Consider the following 23,602-nt stretch of genomic DNA (forward strand, 5'->3'; position numbering starts at 1 on the left):
ACATATATCTTATCATTTTTGCTCATCAAATCCCCATTTGCTGAATGCAAATTTCCCTGGTCTAAGTGCTCTTGCACCTCAATTTAAATGAATAATAGGATCGACTCTATTAAAATCAGTTTAAGGTTGCCATGGGTGACATATCAGTAGGGTTAAAATGAGAAAAAAAGGTCACAGAATCAGTCCTTACAACCTGTTTTTTATCATAATGAAGCATATGTAAGGCTTGACGAAGGCTTAAATAACAATATGTCACTTAGGCAATACTTTAGTTTGTGGGCCTTCTTAAAAAAATCTTTTTTTAACCACAATGTATTCCAAACAAAATAAACGTAAAATTATAGTGCCATCAATAACTCTGGGAATGTATTCAGTTGCATTGAAAATTAGAGAGTAAGCTCTTGTGCTATTACACCAGACTGGCAGATTGTGGATTCGTTAAAATAACAGAAAACTCCTCAGAAAAAGGAGGAGTGGGTACGTTTGCTGCTGTAAATCTCTTCTTGTAAGGATCCATCTAGGTGTTATAATCAAATTAACAAAATATATAGGAAGTAAACTCAAATGCTTCATCAGAGAAAAATTTTTTGTGCTCTGCTAATGAGATTGAAAGATTATTCATGTAGTTATTGGTAAGTACTGAAACACCAGCACCAGACTTGGAAGATATCCTAGAGCAAAGCTTTTGGTTGTAGTTTTAGGCTTTTGAAAGCTGAACAAGCAAGAGTTTGGGGCTGCTGGAATGTGTGTGTGGGTGGGTGTGTCTGTGCGCGTGTGTGTACACACACACGCACACAGTCATACACATATGTGTATGTATATATGTGATCATGTTTTTGCATTTTTACATTTTTAAAGTCAATTCTATTTCTTAAAGTCACAGTCAATGCTGATTTTATATTATTTATGATTCTCATTTGGCTTTCACAGAATCACATTTTTGTTACAAGTGTTATAATTCCTATCTTTTTAAAACCTGCAATAAAAGGAAAAAAAAACCCTCCTTATTTGCTAAGGTTACAGTGTTAGTTTAATTTTCATAGAAGCGGTGGAATATTTTGAAGTGAGTAACATTTACCAAGTCATTAGTTTTATGCAAACTAGGAAGGAAGATGAAAGAAAAAAAATTATCAATTATTTATAGATTGTTAAAATGTATCTTAGTGCACTGCTACTGTATAGAAATGACAATTAGCCAAACTTACCTTCTTTAATTAATAATGCATACATTATGCTCTTTGGGCAACTAATCACCAGCTCTACAAATTTGTTTGACACTGTTGAAGATACCTATCACATGGGTTAAAAAAAGAACAATGCTCTACCAGCTGAGGCAACTTTTAGCCTTCTAGCAATACTTAAACTGCTGTAGCAGTTCCAAGGAGCAAAATGGTGGTCCTGTAGCTGCTTGACACTATGAATATGACACCAAGCTGAAGAGTGCTGCCTGCCATGCTTCTGCCACCAAAGAATGCATTCTTTATCTCAAATTGCTTACTTAGAGACAAAAACCATCAATCTCTATCTCCTATATTAACTTCTGTAATCTTAGAGTAAAAAATTCTTGCAGGTAAATTAGTCCTGTTGCCTTAAAGCTGCATTGACCATATTTTCTGAACAAAAATAGGAACATATAGTTGGATAAAAGGAAGAACTATGTGAAAAGTGAACTATTTATAGAGAATCTGGATGAATGGTCACTACGCTTACCACAGAATGATGGCAGCCTTTTGTGGCCATAACTGCACAAATGTATGTTTAATAAAACAGAAGAATTTATTCATAATAGTTTTAGGACTGGAAGGAAACGTCAAGACAAATTTTCAAAGAAATTTGCCTTCTTCTGCATCTTTTCAGACTTTAAGAACTGCAAATCCAGTCTCCTCATTTTACCCATAAATCTGAAGGCAATGGCAGCTACTGGAAAGTTTGCAAAAGTTTCACGTATGCTACTAAATTCACATAAAGGCCCAGGCATTCTATTTCTCAGAGGTCACTAAAGCATCATATCATATTGAACTGCATCCTTAAGTGGTCAACAAGCCAACTGACATTGGGACCAGGTAGACACTAAGCTGTCACTGATCTCCCCCTGGAGTCACACACACCACAATGAGGTGGCAGCTTGTAGCGTTTGGAAGGAGAAATGAGACTGGTGCAGCTCCATCACATATGGTGTTTAACAGACTACACTTCCCATTTGCTCCTTCGAAAGGTGTGCATTTTCAAGGGATAATGCCAAGTGTTCTTTGTGCTATGGTGTCTTTGCACTGAAAGGTGATGTGTCTGACACATTTTGGCAGGCTACTATGAAGAGATTTAGAATTTTCTACTGACTTTCAATAAGATTTCAGAGAATATGATTGTCCCTTATCAAAGGTAGCAATCTGTCTTTTGGGAGGCTAGGATCACAGTTCTGGAGTGAACTGAGAAGCATGGATTTTTATTGATGATATTCCTCATTGCCCAGTAAAATTTCTGTTTTGTTGCTTTTTATGTAAATATATACTGATTTGTGGCTCTGCCACTTAGGCTTATTTTAAGGAGATTTGGAATTAGGGTTTTGAAATGTGGGTACAGAAAAACTAGAACATATCTCTTTGGTGAAAGTGTCTCCTCTTTTTCAGCTGTTTTAAATGAAATGCAGACTGGGAGTCAGTCAGGGGAAATGCAGGGGACATAGAGGCCAGAGTGAAGAACCAATTCTACATGTAAACTGAAGAAAACTTATATTTCTATCATGAACATTGAGTATTTCCCCACCCACCATTTAGAAGGATTTCTGTTAGTCTTTTGTGAAAGATTGCTCTCATTTATTTAACTCATGCCACATGGCTTAGCTCCATAACCAGTATAGGGTTACTAGAGATTAAAACGAAATCCATTTTGTATCTGTGGAAATACCAAGCTGGAATTTCAGCTAGAATTGCTGCAAGTTTTCCACATTATTGTATAAAATTGCTAGATTTATTAATGCTGGGCATACTTCAACTACTCCATGTTTTGCCCTGGTCAATGGTTACCTGTCAAAATGCAGAACAATTTTTCAATAATATTCTGTGCTACAGAGAAAAACATTGTGTGGATTTTTTTCCATGTTTTTGTTTGTTATAAACTGAGTATTTGCAATAATTTATGGAAAGTCTTGGAATTATAAATATTAAGGCATTGCCAAATGATTTAACTATCCCTACATGGCAAATTGTCATTAAACACTACCATTTTTTTCCTTTTTTTATCATTTACTTGTGGACCAGAAACACTTGCAGGCTCTTGCCCCTGGCCTTCTGTGAGAATGTTAGTTAGCAATGCTCATAAAAACTCAATTCATCAATGTGAACATAATTTGCTATGAACAGAAAGCTCACAAAAGGGTGAATTTGTCAGATAGACAGGTGGCCTGAGATCTCTCCCTGATACTGAATGATATGAATAATAGATTCTGGTAAATGTATGCCAAGACTTGAGCTGTAAACACAGCTGCCTCCATTCCCTTCCAGAAAAACAGCTTCGAGGACGAAAGCACAGGAACCACGGTTCCACCTGAGGACCTAAGCTTGTACACACACACACACACACACCCCCTAATTCAAGAAACAAACAACATCTATAAAAAAAGACAGAGTTGGAGGAATCTTCATGCTTTTCTGTTTCTATGAGAAAGACATTTTCAAGCTAGCTATCTTGGGCAGAGGAGACTAGACAGAAAAAGGAAATAGATTTTCCTAATGGCTCTGGTTCTATGTTATTCAAATGTCTTATTTTATAAAATACACAAATCAACAGAGCTAATAAACTTTGCAATATTATAACCCCTGTTTTATAATGAGCAAAAATAAGAGAGCAGGTTGACTCTATGCAGAAGCACTGTGCTTGAAATTATTCTAGTAATTCATGGCTATTTGTCTTATGGGTTATTAAGTATTTATTAAGGTTCAAATGTAATGTAGCCTTTTCTCCAATTTACTCTGAACTTTAAAAATCTGTTTTGCAAATTGTTTTCCAGGTAATGCACATACCCACTTAAGAGCCGAAGCTCAGGATTTTTGAAGATTCTGATTGAGTGAAGCGTATATTTTTTTAGCCTTTATGGATACTGGTGGATATAGGTTAACCTATTCTGATAGTACTTATGATTGACTTTTCTAATCAACTAGCAAAGACATTGGATCAGACTTTCCTACTTACTACAGTAAAGCAGTGTTTCTTAAAGTAGAATATGTATATGTTATTGGTGGCATAAAAGAGAAATTTAATGGTTAGTTTAATGCATATTTTAAAAAACAAGTAACACTTAAAAATGTATGCTTTCATAGATATTATTGCTTAGGATAAAGCTAAATATATTTAAGTATGAAAGTCATTTGCTTTTAGGAAAAATCATTAACATTGATATTACTGAGAATATAATCAGTGAAGTTAGCATATGGATCAATGAAGTTTGGGAAAGTTGACAATCTCTTTCCAATCACCAAAATCACATAAATGATCTTATCAAAAGTAATTAGGATCACAGAGCCACAGAATATAGAATCATGACATTTTTAGAGTTGGAGTAGACCTTAGAAAACATTCTGTTCTCTTCTCTAATTTTATGGATGTAAAAACTATGACGCAGAGGGATTAAGTGAATTGACCAAGACACCTATGTAGTTATGGATAGAGATGAAATTAGAAACCAGGGCCTCTCACAGGCTAATGCTCGCTGTTGTGAGGAAGAAAGGAAAAAACTCGGTTTGAAATGTTGGCATCACTTCCCATTCACTTATAATTCTAGAAGGAATATTGAATATTTTTTTTTAAGGAATGCTTTGACTCTTTATTGACAAGAAAATTTCTTAAACTACTTGCTAGTATTTACTTTGGCTTTCTCAAGATACATACTCCAAATAGGAGTTAAGTTTGGTTTAAAAGAAAGTAAGTCTTTCAAAGTGTAAATAGAGGCAAAGATAGTCTTCCTTTTTTGGATCTTCTCTTTTTTTCCTCCAGACAGGGTCTTGCTCAGTCACCCAGGCTGGAGTGCAGTGGCATGATCACAACTCTCACTGCAGCCTCCATCCACCCAAGCTCAGGTGATCCTCCTACCTCAGCTTCCCAAGTAGCTGGATTACAGGCATGTGCCTCTACACCTAATCCTTATGTTTTGTATAACAGAGACAGGGTTTCACCATGTTGCCCAGGCTGGTCTCAGACTCCTAGGCTCAAGTGATCTGCTTGCCTTGGCCTCCCAAAGTGCTGGGCTTACAGGCATGAGCCACTACACCTGACTTCTTTTGGATTTTCGTAAGAAAGCATCTTTTCCTTTTTTCCACATGACTTTTTGCTTTTTATTATCAGTTGTACACATTGTCTTTTCCCTGTCAAACTGGTAGAAATTTTGCATGCAGGTACTACATGTTATGTATCTTTGATTTTTAAAATTTCTTAACTCAGTGTCTTGCATGTGATAAGTACTCAATAACTATTCATTATATGAAGGCACAATGAATTCAGTTCCTCAAATTCCTGGTCTGTGGTTCCATTAAATACAAAGATTATTTCATCCAGTCCCATCAGATTAAATCCATCAAATATTTAAAACTTTTACCAAGTACTTAATCTAAATTAAAGAATGTTCTAGGTGCCATGGGTGGCAGAGATAGTGAGCAGAGTTTAGCCTTTCAGCCACACCACTAGAAGGGGTGATATGACACAGATATAATTAAAATGCAAAGCACAGGAAAATGGTACAAATTTCCATGGGTATTTGAGGAAGAAAAATATATCTATCTGGGAGAATCCAGAAAGCTGTATGCAAGTAGGGATGAGAGTTGCAACAACCAAGGAGCCTTGCTTCATTCTGTACACCAATATCTAAAGATAAATAAAATGATACACAGTCCATGGTTCCACATGCATGATTCAATTAACAAACACACTAACTATGTATTCCAAAACACTTGGTGATCACCACACATAAATCTCTGAGCAAGTTCATCAGGCCTGAATTCTCTATTTCATCTCTTTTGCTTTAAGCCTAATTAACTGGCACTCTGGGTTAATATTAGAATTATTGGAACCGTGAAGAGGAACAATGAAAGGGATGAGTACCAGAACCATGTATGATCAAAACACAATAACACATACTGAAACATATCATAAATGGCCTTTCATTTTGAAGTAAAATTTAGGTGGTAATCATACACTGAGATGCACAAATCTTAAATGTGTAATTTAATTGTAGGCACACCTCATTTGATACTTTGCTTTACTGCAGATATTGTGGGTTTTTGTATTTGCAAATTGAAGGTCTGTGACAACTTTGGTCGAGCAAGTGTATTGGCACCTTTTTTCCAGGAGCATGTGCCCACTTTGTGTCTCTGTGTCACATTTTGGTAATTCTTTCAATATTTCAAACATTTTCATTACTATTTTATCTGTTATGGTGATCTGTGTTCAGCAATCTTGGATGTTACTATTGTAATTGTTTTGGGATGCCACAAATTGCACCCATATGAGATAGCAAACAATCAATGTATGTGTTCTGACTGCTCCACTAATGGGTCATTCTTTTGCCTCTCTCTCTTCTCAGGCCTCCGTATTCCCTGCAATATTGCAATACTAAAATTAGGCCAATGAAAAAACCTACAGTGACCACTAAGAATTCAAGTCAAAGAAATAGGTGCATGCCTCTTTTCCTTTAAATCAAAAGCAGCACGTGATTAAGCTTAGTGAAGAAGGCATATCAAAAGCCAAGATGGGCCAAAAGCTAGGTTGCTTCTGCCAAAGAATTAGCCAAGTTGTGAATGCAAAGGAGAAGTTCTTGAAGGAAATTAAAAGTGCTACTCCAGTGAACATATGAATGATAAGAGAACAAAACAGCCTTCTTGCTGATATGGAGAAAATCTGAGTGGATTGGATAGAATATCAAAGCAGCCACAACAACATTCCCTTAAGTCAAAGCATAATCCAGAGCAGGACCCTAATTCTCTCCAATTGTATGAAGGCTGAGAGGGGTGAGGAAATCGTAGAAGAAAAGTTTGAAGCTAGCGGAGGGTGCTTCATGAGACTTTTAAAAGGAAGCTGTGTCTACAATGTAAAAGTGCAAGGTGAAGCAGTAAGTGCTGATGTAGAAGCTGCAGTAAGTTATCCAGAAGATCTAGCTAACATACTTGATGATGGTGGCTACACTAAACAAATTTAAATGGAGATGAAACAGTGTTGTATTATAAGATGCCATCGAGGACCATTATAGCTAGAGAAGAGAAGTCAATGCCTGGCTTCACAGCTTCAAAGGACAGGCTGGCTCTCTTGTTAGGGGTTAATGCACCTGGTGACTTTAAGTTGAAGCCAGTGCTCATTTACCATTCCCAAAATCCTAGGACTCTTACAAAGTATGTTAAAGCTACTCTGCCTGTATTCCAAAAATGGAACAAGAAAGCCTGGATGACAGCATAGCTGTTTGTAGCATGGTTTACAGAATGTTTAAGCCTACTCTTGAGACCTACTGCTCAGAGAAACAGATCCCTGACAATGTATTACTGTTCATGGACAATGCATCTAGTCATCCAAGAGCTCTAATGGAGGTGTAAAAGGAGACCAATGTTGCTTTTACGCCTGCTAATACAATATCCATTCTGTAGCCCATGGATCAAGGAGTAATTTTGACTTTCAAGTCTTGGTCTTTAAGAAATACATTTCATAAGGCTATGGCTGCCATAGATAATGGGTCCTCTGATGAATGTGGGAAAAGTAAATTGAAAGCCTTATGGAAAGGATTTACAATTCTAGATGCCATTAAGAACATTCATGATTCATAGGCAGAAGATAAAATAGCAACATTAACAGGAGCCTGGAAGAAGTTGATTCCAATTCTCATGGATGACTTTGAGAAGTTAAGACTTCAGTGGAGGAAGTAACTGTAGATGTGGTGGAAATAGCAAGAGAACTAAAATTAGAAGTAGAGCCTGAAGATAAATAACTAATTTGCTGAAATCTCATGTTAAAACTTTAATGGATGCAAAGTTGCTTCATTTGAATGAGCAAAGAAAGTAGTTTTTTGAGATGGAATCTATCCCTGGTGAAGATACTGTGAAAATCATGAAAATAACATGATTTAGAATATTACATGAACTTGGTTGATAAAGCAGTGGCAGACTTTGAGAGCATTGACTACAATTTTTAAAGCATTTCTACTGTGGGTAAAATGCTATCAACTGGCATTGCACACTAGAGCAATTTCCTGTGAAAGAAAGGGCCCATGATATGGCAAATTTATTTGTTGTCTTATTTTAAGTAATTGCCACAGCTACCCCAATCTTCAGCAAGCCCTCACCCTGATCAGTCAGTGACCATTAACATAGAGGCAAGACCCTCCACCAGCAAAACGATTATGACTCACTGGAGACTCAGATGACCATTAGCATTTTTAAGTAGTAACACAATTTAAAATCAAGGCCTGTACATTGTTTGCATAGACATAATGCTATTGCATACTTAATGGAATAAAATATAGTGTAAACATACCTTTTGTATGCACTTTTATGTGGAAACCAAAAAATTTGTATGACTCACTTTGTTGCAATACTCACTTTATTGGGATAGTCTGGAACTGAACCTGCACTCTCTCTGAGGTATGCCTGTAAGTTTTGACAAATGTAGGCCCTCGCATAACCAACACCAGCTGAGTTACAGCACATTTTTCTCAACCTGAAATTGCCTGCATACATCTTTCCAGTCAATCTCCGTCTCCTTCATATGCAACCATTGTTCTGATTTTAGTTATAATTTCACTTATTCTTGAATGTTTTATAAATGGAATCACATAGGTATATACTCTTTTGTGTCTGGATTCTTTAGCTCAAGAAAACATTTTAAAGATTCATCCATATTGTAGTCTATAGCTCCAGTTCATTCTATTTGAATGCTCTGTGATTTGTTGACAAATCCTCCTTTTGATGAGCTTATGAGTCATTTTTCAGTTTTTGGCTATGACGAATAAAGCTTGTAGATTCTTGTATGTATCATTTTGGTTGACAAATGTTTTAATTGCTCTTTAGTATACAATTAGGAGAAGGATTTTGGGGTCATGGATTAGCAATATGTTCAGTTTTTAAGACACAAATGCTTTTCTAAAACGATTGTACCATTTATACTCTCATCAGCGATGTACAAGGGTTCCAGTTGCTCACCATTTTCACCAACATTTGGTGTCAATAATCTTTTTAATTTTAGCCTTTTTGGTGGGCATAAGCTCATATCTTATTGGGATTTTAATTTCTATCCACTGGTGACTTTTAATATCAAGAAACTATTCATGTCTTCATTGATCATTTGTATATCTTCTTTCTGAAGGACTATTATTCTTTTCCTCATTTGTAGAGGGTTGACTTTGTCTTATTAATTTGCAGTTGTTTATATTTACACACCCACACAATATATATAACAAACACCTTTATCAGATATTTGTGTTATGAACATTTTCTCCCAATTTATGGCTTACCTTTTTATTTTCTTAATGGTGACTTTTCTAAAATCCAATTTATATTTTTACACTAAGATTGTGTTAGGCCACTCGCAGTGGCTCAGGTCTGTAATCCCAGCACTTTGGGAGACCAAGGTGGGTGGATCACTGAATTTCAGGGGTTTGAGATCAGGCTGGCCAACATGATGAAACCCCATCTCTACTAAAAATACAAAAATTAGCCAGGCATGGTGGCACATACCTGTAATCCCAGCTACTTGGGAGGCTGATGCAGGAGAATCGCTTGAACCCCGGAGGTGAAGGTTGCAGTGAGCTGAGATTATGGCACTGCACTCCAGCCTGGGTGACAGAGCAAGACTCCGTCTCAAAAAAAAAAAGATTGTATTATTGCTTTCCATGTCTTGTCTAAGGAAATCTTTGCCTACTTCACAGGTCTCAAAGGTATTTTACAGTATTTAGTTTTCTATACACTATATAGAACTGAATGTTACCTTTAAGTCAACTCAAACATTGTATATGTTGTAAGAATCAAGGTTATTATTTTTTTTCCTTTTTTCTTTTCATATTCTTATCACTGTCAAATCTTCCCCATGCTATAGCATCAAGTGTGCCCAGGTGGAAAGCTGGCACAATCATGGGGCTCATATCGTGTGGTTCCCTTTTCTTAATTTTTCAGTATAAATAATTTGTAATGCCTCTTATATCATGTCTAATTTTATAGCTCTTTAGAAGAGAAAGTTCATTGGCAGGCATTCTATTATGGAGAGAAGCAAATACTTCCTTTCCAATATATTTTTTTTAACTCAACTCTTCAGTAATTCTTGAAAGTACAGGAATGCAGAATTGCTGTGACTCAATAACTTCTTGATTTGCTCACTTATTCAAACTAGAGTTTCAATCAACTCTAAATTATGTGTTTTACCATTGTCTTTGGATATCTCTACTGTTGGCAAAGCAAATAATGTAGAAATTCATTTTATTTAACTTATTCTCAGACTAGAGTGTAACAGGGTTCCATGGCAAGTAGAGGAGGGCCCAGTATCATACTGTACTGCCTTTTTGGCCCAGATTTCAATTTTACATATATCAGTGGACCTGAGTTTAGTTTCTGCCCCTTTTTAGTAAATTGAATAAGTTTCACTCAAGTGCACAGTTTTGCTAAATTTTGAAATCAAAATTTATCACAGATATCATGTGATAAAATGTATCACAAAATACCTGTAGTGCCATCCATTAGTTAACATCCTTTGAGTTTTCTATTATACGTTAATGGGCATCTGTCTCATATTTGGGCTCTTTTCATCCATGAATTGTGGAAGTTCCTAGTATTCTAACAATGAGCCACTTTATGACTTTTCATCTGTTATTTATGTGTGTTTTTATGTTCCATTTTGATTTTTTTAAATCTGAGAACCTTAGTTTACACTGAAGCCCACCTCAGATAAGTCTGCCTAATACTATATCTCAATATTTTAGTTTTACCAGATCCTAATGACTTTCTCTATATCTTATACCTTTTCTTTTGAAGTGAAAATCTACCAATTTGTTCCAGATAATGTAATCCATCTACCTTTATATAGGTAATATATTCTTTTTATTAAAGCAGGCATGACATGACCTAACTTATAATTACTGATCTGTTTCTAAAAATTTATTAATAATGGGCATTTCAAAGCAACAAGTACACATTATTTGTCTGTCTTATACATAAAACCTGTAAAGTTCCTATTATGAAACCTGAATAGATCAAGAATAGGCTTGAATAGATCAAGAATCACAATTCTCTTATCATCTTCAGCTTATAAGAGGAAAGTGCAGTCTGGATGTCACATTAAGCAACAGTTATGAAGCTACCTATATGGATATTCCACATCATGTTTAAAGGAATACATAAAGACAAAAACTTTACAAATAATGTGTTAGAAGACAGTTGAATATGCAGCATAATGAGTCTTTAAAGATTATACAGAGATATGGATAAATGTTAGGTAATTGGATTTCATGAATGTCCCTCCAGCAAAATGAACTGAAGGTACAGTATAGCTATAGGTCATTTTTCATGTTCAGTCATAATGACCCAACTAAAGAGGATTCCTGAAGTAAATAAAATGACTTTTTTTTTTGCCACTATCAGTTTAACTGGACACCTATAAGTGTGGTATTTTCTTAATCACCCTAAAAATTTTGCAAAGATAAAATGATATCTAAAATAATCTCATCAAAGATGTCCATAAAGATGAAGTTCTTTAGTCAAATCAATAATCCTTCACTTTTCTCACCAAAGGCAAAATTATGTCTTAAATCAAGAATGATGCACTATAACTAACTCCTCCGATGTGTCAAAAAGAGCCATTGCTAATGACAGATTCTAAGGAGCTACTCTTTCAGGTAGCCACTCAAGTAGAAATACTCACAGTATCATACATGCTTACCTTGAAGCAAAATCCCCCACTGATATATATTAAGAAAAAACTAGTTAAAAAGCCTACCTTTTGAACCACTGAACCAAAATAATAGTTTTGCAAAAGGACCCTTCAAAACAAAAACCTAAAGCTGTGTCTTCATTATATTGCATGAACTTTGTTCATACTAATGTTCAATTATTGTTCAACCAATAATATAGACTATGTTATTTAGCTTTCTGACACATCATTTTCTCAGTAGGTATGCCATTAGCACATTTTCTCAAAGAAAATACAGCTGTAGAAAGGAGGTAGTGTAGTGAAAGCCAGAAGAACAAATGAATATTCCTAAGAGTACTTTTTCAGTAATTTCTGCCAATAGTTTTCTTGGTCCTTGGCCTGTTGTTTTGCCTCAGTTCACCCACTCTGTTTAATGTATCAATTCACCTGCTGATTAAACAGAGATAAAATGTTCATGTTTGGAAACTCACAATATCAATTGTTTTTCTTAAATTATATACTTAGAAATAGTTTTATATATAAAACACAGTTTTCCTGTAGATTTAATAGGCCAGGGCTAGTCCTGCTGCCTGCAGTGGACCTGATGATGGAATAAGAGATGAGGAAGACAAGAGGAATTCAAGATGGCTGAATAGGAACAGCTCTGGAGTGCAGTTCCCAGAAAGAACAACACAGAGGGTGAGTGAACACCACATTTCCAAACGAGTTATTGCTGCCCACAGACCAGGAGACTGCTGGGCTGAAAAGTGCCACGAGTTTCCAGCACAGCTGTTTCAGCCAGTGCAGCAGGTCTCCGCACAAAAAACACAAATCTGGGTGGCCATTTCAACTGGCACCTGGGAGACAGAGCCACCCATTCAACTGAAAAAAAGGGGGCTGAAACAGGGAGCCAGGTGATCTGGCTTGGTGGGTCCCACCTTCACAAAGACCAGCAATCTGAAACGCTCTGGATTGAGAGTTTTGCAGCAAGTGTAGCTGGACCCAGGACAGTCCAGCTCTGTTGGGGAAGGGTGTCCGCCACTACCAAGGCAGTCTGCCATTATCAAGGCAGTCCACCATTACAGAGGCAGTCCATCATTACTGAGGTAGACCGCCATTACAGAGGCAGTTCTAATTATATGTCTATAAACAAAACCGCAAGGAAGTTCACATAGCAGCTGGGCAGAGCCCATGGCAGCTCAGCAATACATCTGCTGGCAGACTGACTAGGCTACCCACTTGCTGGGCAGGGCAGCTCTGAAAAAAGGCAGCAGAACATCAGGAACTTATAAATAAGGCCCCATCTTCCTGGGACAGAGCACTTGGGAAAAAAAGGGTGGTTATGAGTTCTGCTGCAGCAGACTTAAATGTACCTGCCCAGCAGCTCTGAACAGAACAACAGAGCTCACATCTCAGCACTTGAGCTCCTATGAGAGACAAACTGTCTCCTCAAGCAGCTCCCTGACCCCTGTATATCCAAAGAGTCACCTCATAAAGGAAACCTCAGGCTGACATCCGGCACGACCCTTCTAGGATGAAGATAACAGAAGAAGAAACTGGCAGCAACACTTACTGTTCTGAAGCTGCTGCAAGGGATCCCCAGGAAAGCAGGGTCTAGAGTAGACCCCCAGCAGTCCTGCAGCAGAGGGGCTTGACTGCTAGAAGGATAACTAAGAAACAGAAATAACTTCATCAACAACAAAAAGGACACCCACTCAGAGACCCCATCTGAAAGTCACCAACTACAAAGACCACAGGTGGATAAATCCACAAAGATGGGAAGAAACCAGCACAAAAAGGATGAAAACACTGAAAACCAGAATGCATCTCTTCTTCCAAGTGATCACAACTCATCATCAGCAAAAGAACAAAGCTGGATGGAGAATGAGTCTGAGGAATTGACAGAAACAGGCTTTAGAAGGTGGGTAATGACAAACTTCTCTGAGCTAAAAACCTTGAAAAAAGGTTTGACAAAATGCTAATGAGAATCAACAGCTTAGAGAGGAATATAAATGACTTAATGGAGCTGAAAAACACAACATGAGAACTTCGCAAAGCATACACGTGTTTCAATAGCCAAATCGACCAAGCAGAAGCAAGGATATCAGAGATTGAAGATCAACTCAATGAAATAAAACAAGAAGGCAAGATTAGAGGAAAAAGATTGAAAAGAAATGAACAAAACCTCCAAGAAATATGGGGTTCTGTGAAAAGACCTAATCTATGTTTGATAGGTATACCCGAATGTGACGGAGAGAATGAATTCAAGTTGGAAAACACTCTTCAGGATATTATCCAGGAGAACTTCCCCAACCTAGCAAGGCAGGCCAATATTCAAGTCCAGGAAATACAGAGAACACCACAAAGATATTCCTCAAGAAAAGCAACCCCAAGGCACATCATCGTCAGTTTCACCAGGGTTGAAATAAAGGAAAAATTGCTAAGGGCAGCCAGAGAGAAAGGTCAGGATACCCACAAAGGGAAGCCAATCAGACTCACAGCAGATCTCTTGGAAGAAACCCTACAAACCAGAAGAGAGTGGGGGCCAATATTCAACATCCTTAAAGGAAAGAACTTTCAACCTAGAATTTCTTACCCGGCCAAACTAAGATTCATAAGTGAAGGAGAAATAAAATCCTTTATGAATAAGCAATTACTGAGAGATTTTGTCATAACCAGGCCTGCCTTACAACAGCTCCTGAAAAATGCACTAAACATAGAAAGGAACAACCAGTACCAGCCACTCCAAAAACATACCAAATGGTAAAGAGCATCAACACAATGAAGAAACTGCATCAACTAATGGGCAAAACCACCAGCTAGCATCAAAATGGCAGGATCAGATTCACACACAACAATATTAACCTTAAATGTAAATGGACTAAATGCCCCAATCAAAAGACACAGACTGGCAAATTGGATAAAAAGTCAAAACCCATCAGTGTGCTGTATCCAGGAAACCCATCTCACATGCAAATACACACACAGGCTCAAAATAAAGGGATGCAGGAAAATTTACCAAGCCAATGGAGAGCAAAAAAAAAGCAGGAGTTGCAATCCTAGTCTCTGATAAAATAGACTTTAAACCAACAAAGATCAAAAGAGACAAAGAAGGGCATTATGTAATGGTAAAAGGATCAATGCAACAAGAAGAGCTAACTATCCTAAATATAAATGCACCCAATTGAGGAGCACCCAGATACATAAAGCAAGTTCTTAATGACCTACAAAGATACTTAGACTTCCACACAATAATAGTAGGAAATTTTAACACTCCACTGTCAATATTAGACAGATCAACGAGACAGAAAATTAACAAGGATATCCAGGACTTGAACTCAGATCTGGACCCAGCAAACCTAATAGACATCAACAGAACTCTCCACCCCAAATCCACAGAATATACATTCTTCTCAGTACCGCATCACATCTACTCTAAAATTGACCACGTAATTGGAAATAAATCACTCCTCAGCAAGTGCAAAAGAACAGAAATCATAACAAACAGTCTCTCAGACCACAGTGCTATCAAGTTAGAACTCGGGATTAAGAAACTAACTCAGAACTGCACAACTTCATGGAAACTGAACAACTGGCTCTTGAATGTTGACTGGGTAAATAATGAAATGAAGGCAGAAATAAAGATGTTCTTCAAAACCAACAAGAATGAAGACACAACTTACCAGAATCTCTGGACACATTTAAAGCAGTGTCTACAGTAAAATTTATAGCAATAAATGTCCACATGAGAAGCAAGGAAAGATCTAAAATCGACACCCTATCATCAAAATTGAAAGAGCTAGAGGAGCAAGATCAAAAAAATTCAAAAGCTAGCAGAAGACAAGAAATAACTAAGATCAGAGCAGAACCAAAGGAGACAGAGATATGAAAAATCCTTCAAAAAATCAATAAATCCTGGAGCTGGTGTTTTGAAAAGATCAACAAAATAGACTGCTAGCCAGATTAATAAAAAAGAAAAGAGAGAAGAATCAGATGCAATAAAAAACGATAAAGGGGATGTCACCACCAATTCCACAGAAATACAAACTACCATCAGAGATTACTACAAACAACTCTGTGCACATAAACCAGTAAACCTGGAAGAAATGGATAGATTCCTGAACACTTGCACCCTCCCAAGCCTAAACCAGGAAGAAGTCGAAACCATGAATAGACCAATAACAAGGTCTGAAGTTGAGGCAGCAATTAATAGCCTACCAACCAAAAAAAGCCCATGTCCAGATGGGTTCACAGCCAAATTCTACCAGACATACAAAGAGGAGCTGGTATCATTCCTTCTGAAACAATTCCAAATAATCCAAAAAGAGGGAATCCTTCCCAAATCATTTTATGAGACCAACATTATCCTGATACCAAAACCTGGCAGAGACTCAACAACAAAAGAAAACTTTAGGCCAATATCCATGATGAACATAGATGCAAAAATCTTCAATAAAATACTGGCAAACTGATTGCAACAGCACATCAAAAAGCTTATCCACCAATATCAAGTAGGCTTCATCCTGGGGATGCAAGGCTGCTTCAACATATGCAAGTCTATAAATGTAATTCACCACATAAACAGAACCAAAAACAAAAAACACATGATTATCTCAATAGATGCAGAGAGGGCCTTTGACAAAATTCAGCAGCCCTTATGCTAAAAACTCTCAATAAACTAGGTATCGACAGAATGTATCCCAAAATAATAAAAGCTATTTACGACAAACCCACAGCCAATATCATACTGAATGGGCAAAAACTGGAAGCATTCCCTTTGAAATCTGGCACTAGACAAGGATGCCCTCTCTCACCACTCCTATTCAATATAGTATTGGAAGTTCTAGCCAGAGAAATCAGGCAAGAAAAAGAAATAAAGGGTATTCAGTAAGGAAAGGAGGAAGTCAAATTGTCTCTATTTGCAGATGACATGATTGTATATTTAGAAGACCCCATCATCTCAGCCCAAAATCTCCTTAAACTGATAAGCAACTTCAGTAAAGTCTCAGGATACAAAATCAATGTGCAGAAATCACAAGCATTCCTATACACCAATAACAGACTTAAAGAGCCAAATCAAGAACGAACTGCCATTCACAATTCCTACAAAGAGAATAAAATACTTACAAAACAACTAAAAAAGGATGTAAAGACCTCTTCAAGGAGAACTACAAACCACTGCTCAAGGAAATAAGAGAGGACACAACAGATGGAGAAACACTCCATGCTCATGGTTAGGAAGAATCTGTATTGTGAAAATGGCCATACTGCCCAAAGTAATTTATAGATTCAATGCTGTCCCCATCAACTACCTATGACCCTCTTCACAGAACTGGATAAAAACACCTTAAACTTCACATGGAACCAAAAGAGAGCCCGCATTGCCAAGAAAATTCTAAGCAAAAAGAACAAAGCTGGAGGCATCACGCTACCTGACTTCATACTACAAGGCTACAGTAATCAAAACAGCCTGGTACTGGTACCAAAACAGAGATATAGACCAATGGAATAGAACAAAGGCCTTGGAGGCAACGCCACACATCTACAACCATCTGATCTTTGACAAACCTCACAAAAACAAGCAATAGGGGAAGGGATTGCCTGTTTAATAAATGATGTTGGGAAAACTGGCTAGCCATGTGCAGAAAGCAGAAACTAGACCCCTTTCTGACACTTTACACTAAAATTAACTCCAGATGGATTAAAGACTTAAAACCTAACACCATAAATACCCTAGAAGAAAACATAGGTAAAATCATTACATAGGCATAGGCAAGGATTTAATGAGTAAAACACCAAAAGCATTGGCAACAAAAGCCAAAATAGACAAATGGGATCTAATTAAACTCCAGAGCTTCTGTACAGCAAAAGAAACAATCATTAGAGTGAACTGGCAACCAACAGAATGGAAAAAAATTTTTGCAATCTACCCATCTGACAAAGGGCTAATATCCTGAATCTACAAAGAACTAAAACAGATTTACAAAACAAAAAAAAAAAACCCATCCAAAAGTGGGCAAAGGACATGAACAGACACTTACAAAAGAATACATATATGAGGCCAATACATATATGAAAAAATGCTCATCATCACTGGTCATTAGAGAAATGCAAATCAAAACTACATTGAGATACCATCTCACGCCAGTTAGAATGGCAATCATTAAAAAATCTGGAGACAACAGATGCTGGAGAGGATGTGGAGAAATAGGAACACTTTTACACTGTTGGTGCGAGTGTAAATTAGTTCAACCATTGTGGAAGACAGTGTGGCAATTCCTCAAGGACCTAGAAATAGAAATTCTATTTGACCCAGCAATCCCATCACTGGGTATATATCCGAAGGATTATAAATCATTCTATTATAAAGACACATGCACACATATGTTCATTGTGGCACTGTTTAGCCAAGATCTGGAACCAACAAATGTCCATTGATGATAGACTGGACAAGGAAAATGTGGCACATATACACCATGGAATACTATGCAGTCATAAACAACGATGAGTTTATGTCCTTTGCAGGGACATGGATGAACCTGGAAACCATCATTCTCAGCAAACTGACACAAGAACAGAAAAACAAACACTGCATGTTCTCACTCATAGGCAGGTGTTGAACTATGAGAACACATGGACACAGGGAGGGGAGCATCACACACTGGGGTCTATTGGGGGGCAATAGGGGAGGGACAGCAGAGGGTAGGGAGGTTGGAGGGATAATGGGGAGAAAGGCCAGATATAGGTGACGGGGGGATGGAGGCAGCAAACCACATTGCTATGTATATACCTAGGCAACAATCCTGCGTGTTTTGCATGTGTACCCCAGAACCTAAAGTGCAATAATATATATATATGAAAAGAGACAAGTAAAACTTGCGTAGATGTTACTGGGGCACACAAATTTGGTGTAAGGTGGTATGGTGGATTTGAGTTGTGATGTGTTTACCATCCCTGACTGAACAGTACAAAGAACAGGATGCCAACAGAGGCTTCTGGTCTCCAGTGACCTATTGGGTCCCTTACACTATCAGGCTGTGGACACTCTGGAACTTGGAGTATGCTGCTGTGAAGAACTGGCACAGGTAGGCATAGTGTACTTAGGTGGATCCCTGATCTTCTGCATCCTTTGCACTGCCTTTTTGCTGGGAAAAAGTCTAACTCATCAGTCTCACTGATCTTCAAACCCAGATTTTTGTCATGTGGCTTGGCTCAACCTCTAATATAAGATACATGTTTTACACAGAAAATATGTTGACACCAAGAAAAAATACAATAGCACTGGAAATACAGAGAAACAGGTGAGGTCTTTTCATTATGAGGGGAATAAAAGTTGAAGATATAAATAAAGAAGGCTGAAATGAGGTTGGGAGCAGAGGTGGGGTTTGCTCCAAGGATGTTGAGAAGCAGCAAGAGCTTTTCTATATGGGGTCTGATTCTTAGAGTTTTTAAGCCTCTTCTGTCTATTCCATGGTAGTTCATGGACTGCCACACTGGGCTCAGTTCCTCCCTGGTATCTGAAGTCTGCCTTTACCTTAAGCACTAATGGGCACTTAAGAAACCCTAGTCTACATGTCCTGCATGCTCAGCTTGAACAGGATGCTACCCTTGCTGCTTCTGTCAACCTAAACTTAACTTCAGCATGATACACTGGACTTCCACTTTGTCCCCTTTTGCCTCAATTTTGGTGTTACTTCTTAGATCAGACATATCCTGACTCCCTCAGTACTGTAGCCCTGTGGCCATCACCCTGTCCTTCAGGTCTGAGAACTCTCATTTTCCCAGACCAGCAGAATACCTTGAGGCAAGTGTTTTGCTGGATTATAAAATATATCTTCTAGGATATGAATGTTTGTGTTTCCTCAAAAGTCATATGTTGAAACCTAGTCACTATGGTGGTGATATCAGAAGAAGGGGTCTTCGGGAGGTAATTAGGTAATGGGATTGGTGCCTTTATAAAAAAGCCTCCAGAGAGCTGCCTTGCCCCTTCCAACATGTAGGGACACAGCTAGAATGTGTCATCTATGAACTAGGAAATGTAGTTCAACAAACCATGGCTGCTATGATTACCTTTTAAAATTTCTGTATGGTACCTATACTTGTGGCTGTCCTTCAAAGGTCTGAGCCATGACATGGGAGGTTTAGTTTGTTAATCTCATTCATTCATTCATTCATTCAATATACTGTACTCTGGGCACTGTTCTAGGCATTAGGTCTAAGTTTGTGCTTTTATTACTGGGTTCCATCCTGATATAGATAACTGATTCATGTCCAACTATGTCTCAAAATAGGAGACATAGGAGAGGTAATAGAGTAGAGTGGCTAAGGAAGCTGCCTTTGACACTACACAGGCGAGGCTGGAACACAAGCCTTTCTACTGGACAGCTGAATAAGGTAAATAACCTTTCTATACCTGAAATTTTCTTATCTGAAAAATAGAGATAATTATAGTATCTATCTCTTAGGGTTGCTGTGAATCTTAAGTGGACACTTAGTGTGCTTAGATTAGTACCTGGTCCATAAATGCTCAATCAATGTTAGCTGTAATTAAGGTTTTAAGGTTTAAGCTCAGGGATATGAAGCCTAATAGAAGTTTAAACTTTCAATCTGGTTACCAATTCCAATAGTAAAAAACAATTAAAATTCTGATTCTTTTATAGAGAGAAGACTACTTCTTTTAAATTATATTTTACTTCTAAATGAATTTAATTTTTTTCTCATCCATTCTCTTTGGGAAATGTTATTGGAACCAAATTTTGTGGTATAAATTGGAATAATTTTGTGGCCTAGATCCTTGATTTTATGAAGAATTCTTGAAGCATTTCATTGGGGTTGTCTATGTATTTAGCTTCAGATGGAAAGCTGAAATTACTCATCAAAGGATTGCAGTAAGAGTGATTTGAACCAGAAGTATATCAGAACTTCAGGCTTCTCTAAGACAAGAAAATAACTGACAGATGAACTGCAGAAAAAGAAATGGAGTGACTTATTCAGAATGCGATGGTCATGTAGGCTGTACAAAAAAGAGTCAGAGAACAGGCTTGTCAAACAGCTAATTGCGCCTGCAAACAAAGGACACAGTTTAAAGCATGGGGTTTTAGAAATGAATACTGGTCTCTCGTTTGTCTTTTCAGCTGGATCTGCGTACATGGGTAATATCACCACAATCGACTATGTCATCTTTGAATAGAGAGGAATAGAGGCTCACACAGAACTTGCACCAGGGAGATTCTACACACAGATGAACAATTCATTAGTCATTCAGAGCTGAAAGCTGTCACCAAACTTTGCTCTGTATGCTGAAAACAAAGCAATGATCAAAAATAAAAAGAAAATAGAATCAAGGCAGTGAGGTAACCCTTTAGGAAGTGATGGGAGTGTTACATCAACATATGGTCAAGATCCAGATAAACCTGAATATCTACACAGTATTTTCTATCTTATGAGATTTGAAACTTAGACTTCATTTCAGATTTGCCAAGAGTGTTAACTAGTCCCCATTCTACAATTACTAAAGCTACAAAACATGCTTCAACCCTTTCTCCTTGCTTCAACTTTTAAAAAAAATTTTCTCTTTTATAAAATATTTATTTTTAAAATGTATTTTTATATATGCATTTATTTTTTGAGACAAGTTCTTGCTGTCACCCAGGCTGGAGTGCAGTGGCTCAAACATGGCTCACTGTAGCCTCAGCTTCCTGGGTTCAGGTGATCCTCCCACCTCAGCTTCCTGAGGAGCTGGGACAATAGGCACATGCCACCAAGCCTGGCTGATTTTTGTATTTTTCATAGAGATAGAGTTTCACCATGTTGCCCAGGCTGGTTTCAAACTCCTGAGCTCAAGCAATCCACATAGGGTTCCAAAAGCGCTGGGATTACAGGTGTGAGCCACTGTGCCTGGCCATCAATGTATTTTTTTTTTCTGAACCTTTATCATAAGTTATCACAAATTATGATGTTGCATTTTACTGAAGATTATGTTGACAAACTTCTCTTGAGCACTTAATTTCAAAGTAGTCATCATTTAAAATCTTATTTTCTGAATAAGAACACATATTCCTTAAGAAGACATACTTTTTTCGTACCCTGTCTCTCTCCTCATTTACTCCTTATCCCTTTATTCATAATTGACATTCATTGAACATCCATTGTTTTATTAATCTATATAAAAACAATGTCATATATTTAGTGTTTATCATGTAAGCAATGTTATATCGACTTAACATGTGGTAGGCAGAATAATAGACCTTCAACGATGATGGCCATTTTCTAATCTCTGGAACCTATGAAAATGCTCTCTTCATGGCAGAGGGGACTTTGCAAATACGATTAAGTTAAGGACTTTGAGGTGAGGAGATTATCCTGGATTACTGGGGTGGGCCTGATCTGATCACATGGGTTTTTATTTTATTTTTTATTTTTTAAATAAATTTATTTTCTTTAGGTGCATAATATATCTGGCATTTCTCCCCATGTTATACCTCCCCACCCTCCCCTCCCTCCCCACCCCCCACTGTCTCTCCCCTATCCCCCACAACTGCCCCCAGTATGTGATGTTCCTCTCCCTGAGTCCATCCCCATTCAAAAGTGGGGGAAGGATATGAACAGACACTTTTCAAAAGAAGACAGATATGAGGCCAACAAACATATGAAAAAATGCTCATCATCACTGGTCATTAGAGAAATGCAAATCAAAACCACACTGAGATATTATCTCACACCAGTTAGAATGGCGATCATTAAAAAATCTGGAGACAACAGATGCTGGAGAAGATGTGGAGAAATAGGAACACTTACACAGTTGGTGGGAATGTAAATTAGTTCAACCATTGTGGAAGACAGTGTGGCGATTTTTCAAGGATCTAGAAATAGAAATTCCATTTGACCCAGCAATCCCATTACTGGGTATATACCCAAAGAACTATAAATCATTCTACTATAAAGACAGATGCATGTATGTTCACTGCAGCCCTGTGTACAAGAGCAAAGACCTGGAACCAACCCAAATGCCCATCAATGATAGACTGGACAAAGAAAATGTGGTACATATACAGCATGGAATACTATGCAGCCATAAAAAACAATGAGTTCATATCCTTTGTAGGGATTTGGATAAATCTGGAAACTATCATTCTCAGCAAACTGACAGAAGAAGAGAAAGCCAAACCGTATGTTCTCACTCATAGGTGGGTGTTGAACAATGAGAACACATGGGTTTTTAAAAGCAAAGAAATTCTTGTTGCGGTCAGTGAGAGATATAAGAATGGAAGAATGTCAGAGAGATGCAACGTTGCTGGTTATCAAGATGCAGGAAGCTGGCTATTCTCAATTTAGGGAATGTGGAAGGCCTCTAGAACCTGGAAAAGGCAAGAACATGGGTTCTCCCTAGAGCTTTCAGACAGAAACACAACTCTTAAGAACACTCTGATTTTAACCCAGGGAGACCTGTGCTGGACTTCTACACTACAGAACTGTAAGATAAGAAGTCGCTAAGTTTGTGGTAATCTGTTACAACAGTAGTAGAAATCTAATAGAACATGGGATAAGATACAATGAGGACACAGCCTTGTGTTATTTGCTGGCCATCATAAATGCTCTTTGTTGTTTCTACTCCTAGGTAAAAGATGATTAACTAGGAGAAGATTTATCTCAAGGAAACATATGTGGTAAGACCAGTCTTTTCTTTCTGGAAACACATACCCCTTACTTGTCAATTTATCATACTTGTACTCAAATC

At 37.6% G+C, this 23,602-nt stretch overlaps 1 protein-coding gene and 1 long non-coding RNA gene across 3 annotated transcripts in view; one reads left to right on the top strand and one right to left on the bottom strand.

The window, feature by feature from the left end:
- The window catches only part of LOC105731609 (uncharacterized), a 253,122-nt gene extending 244,621 nt beyond the window's left edge, over positions 1–8,501 (top strand). The window contains exon 7 of the long non-coding RNA XR_010344612.1: positions 6,572–8,501. This is a non-coding gene — a long non-coding RNA (uncharacterized LOC105731609). The remainder of the gene's footprint in view (positions 1–6,571) is intronic.
- The window catches only part of ARHGAP15 (Rho GTPase activating protein 15), a 634,760-nt gene that overhangs the window by 85,808 nt on the left and 525,350 nt on the right, over positions 1–23,602 (bottom strand). The gene's annotated exons all lie outside the window — the stretch shown is intronic.

The sequence above is a fragment of the Aotus nancymaae genome, unplaced genomic scaffold (genome assembly GCF_030222135.1).
Source record: "Aotus nancymaae isolate 86718 unplaced genomic scaffold, 86718_ANA_hifiasm-v0.15.2.pri h1tg000029l, whole genome shotgun sequence".
Classification (NCBI taxonomy): domain Eukaryota; kingdom Metazoa; phylum Chordata; class Mammalia; order Primates; family Aotidae; genus Aotus; species Aotus nancymaae.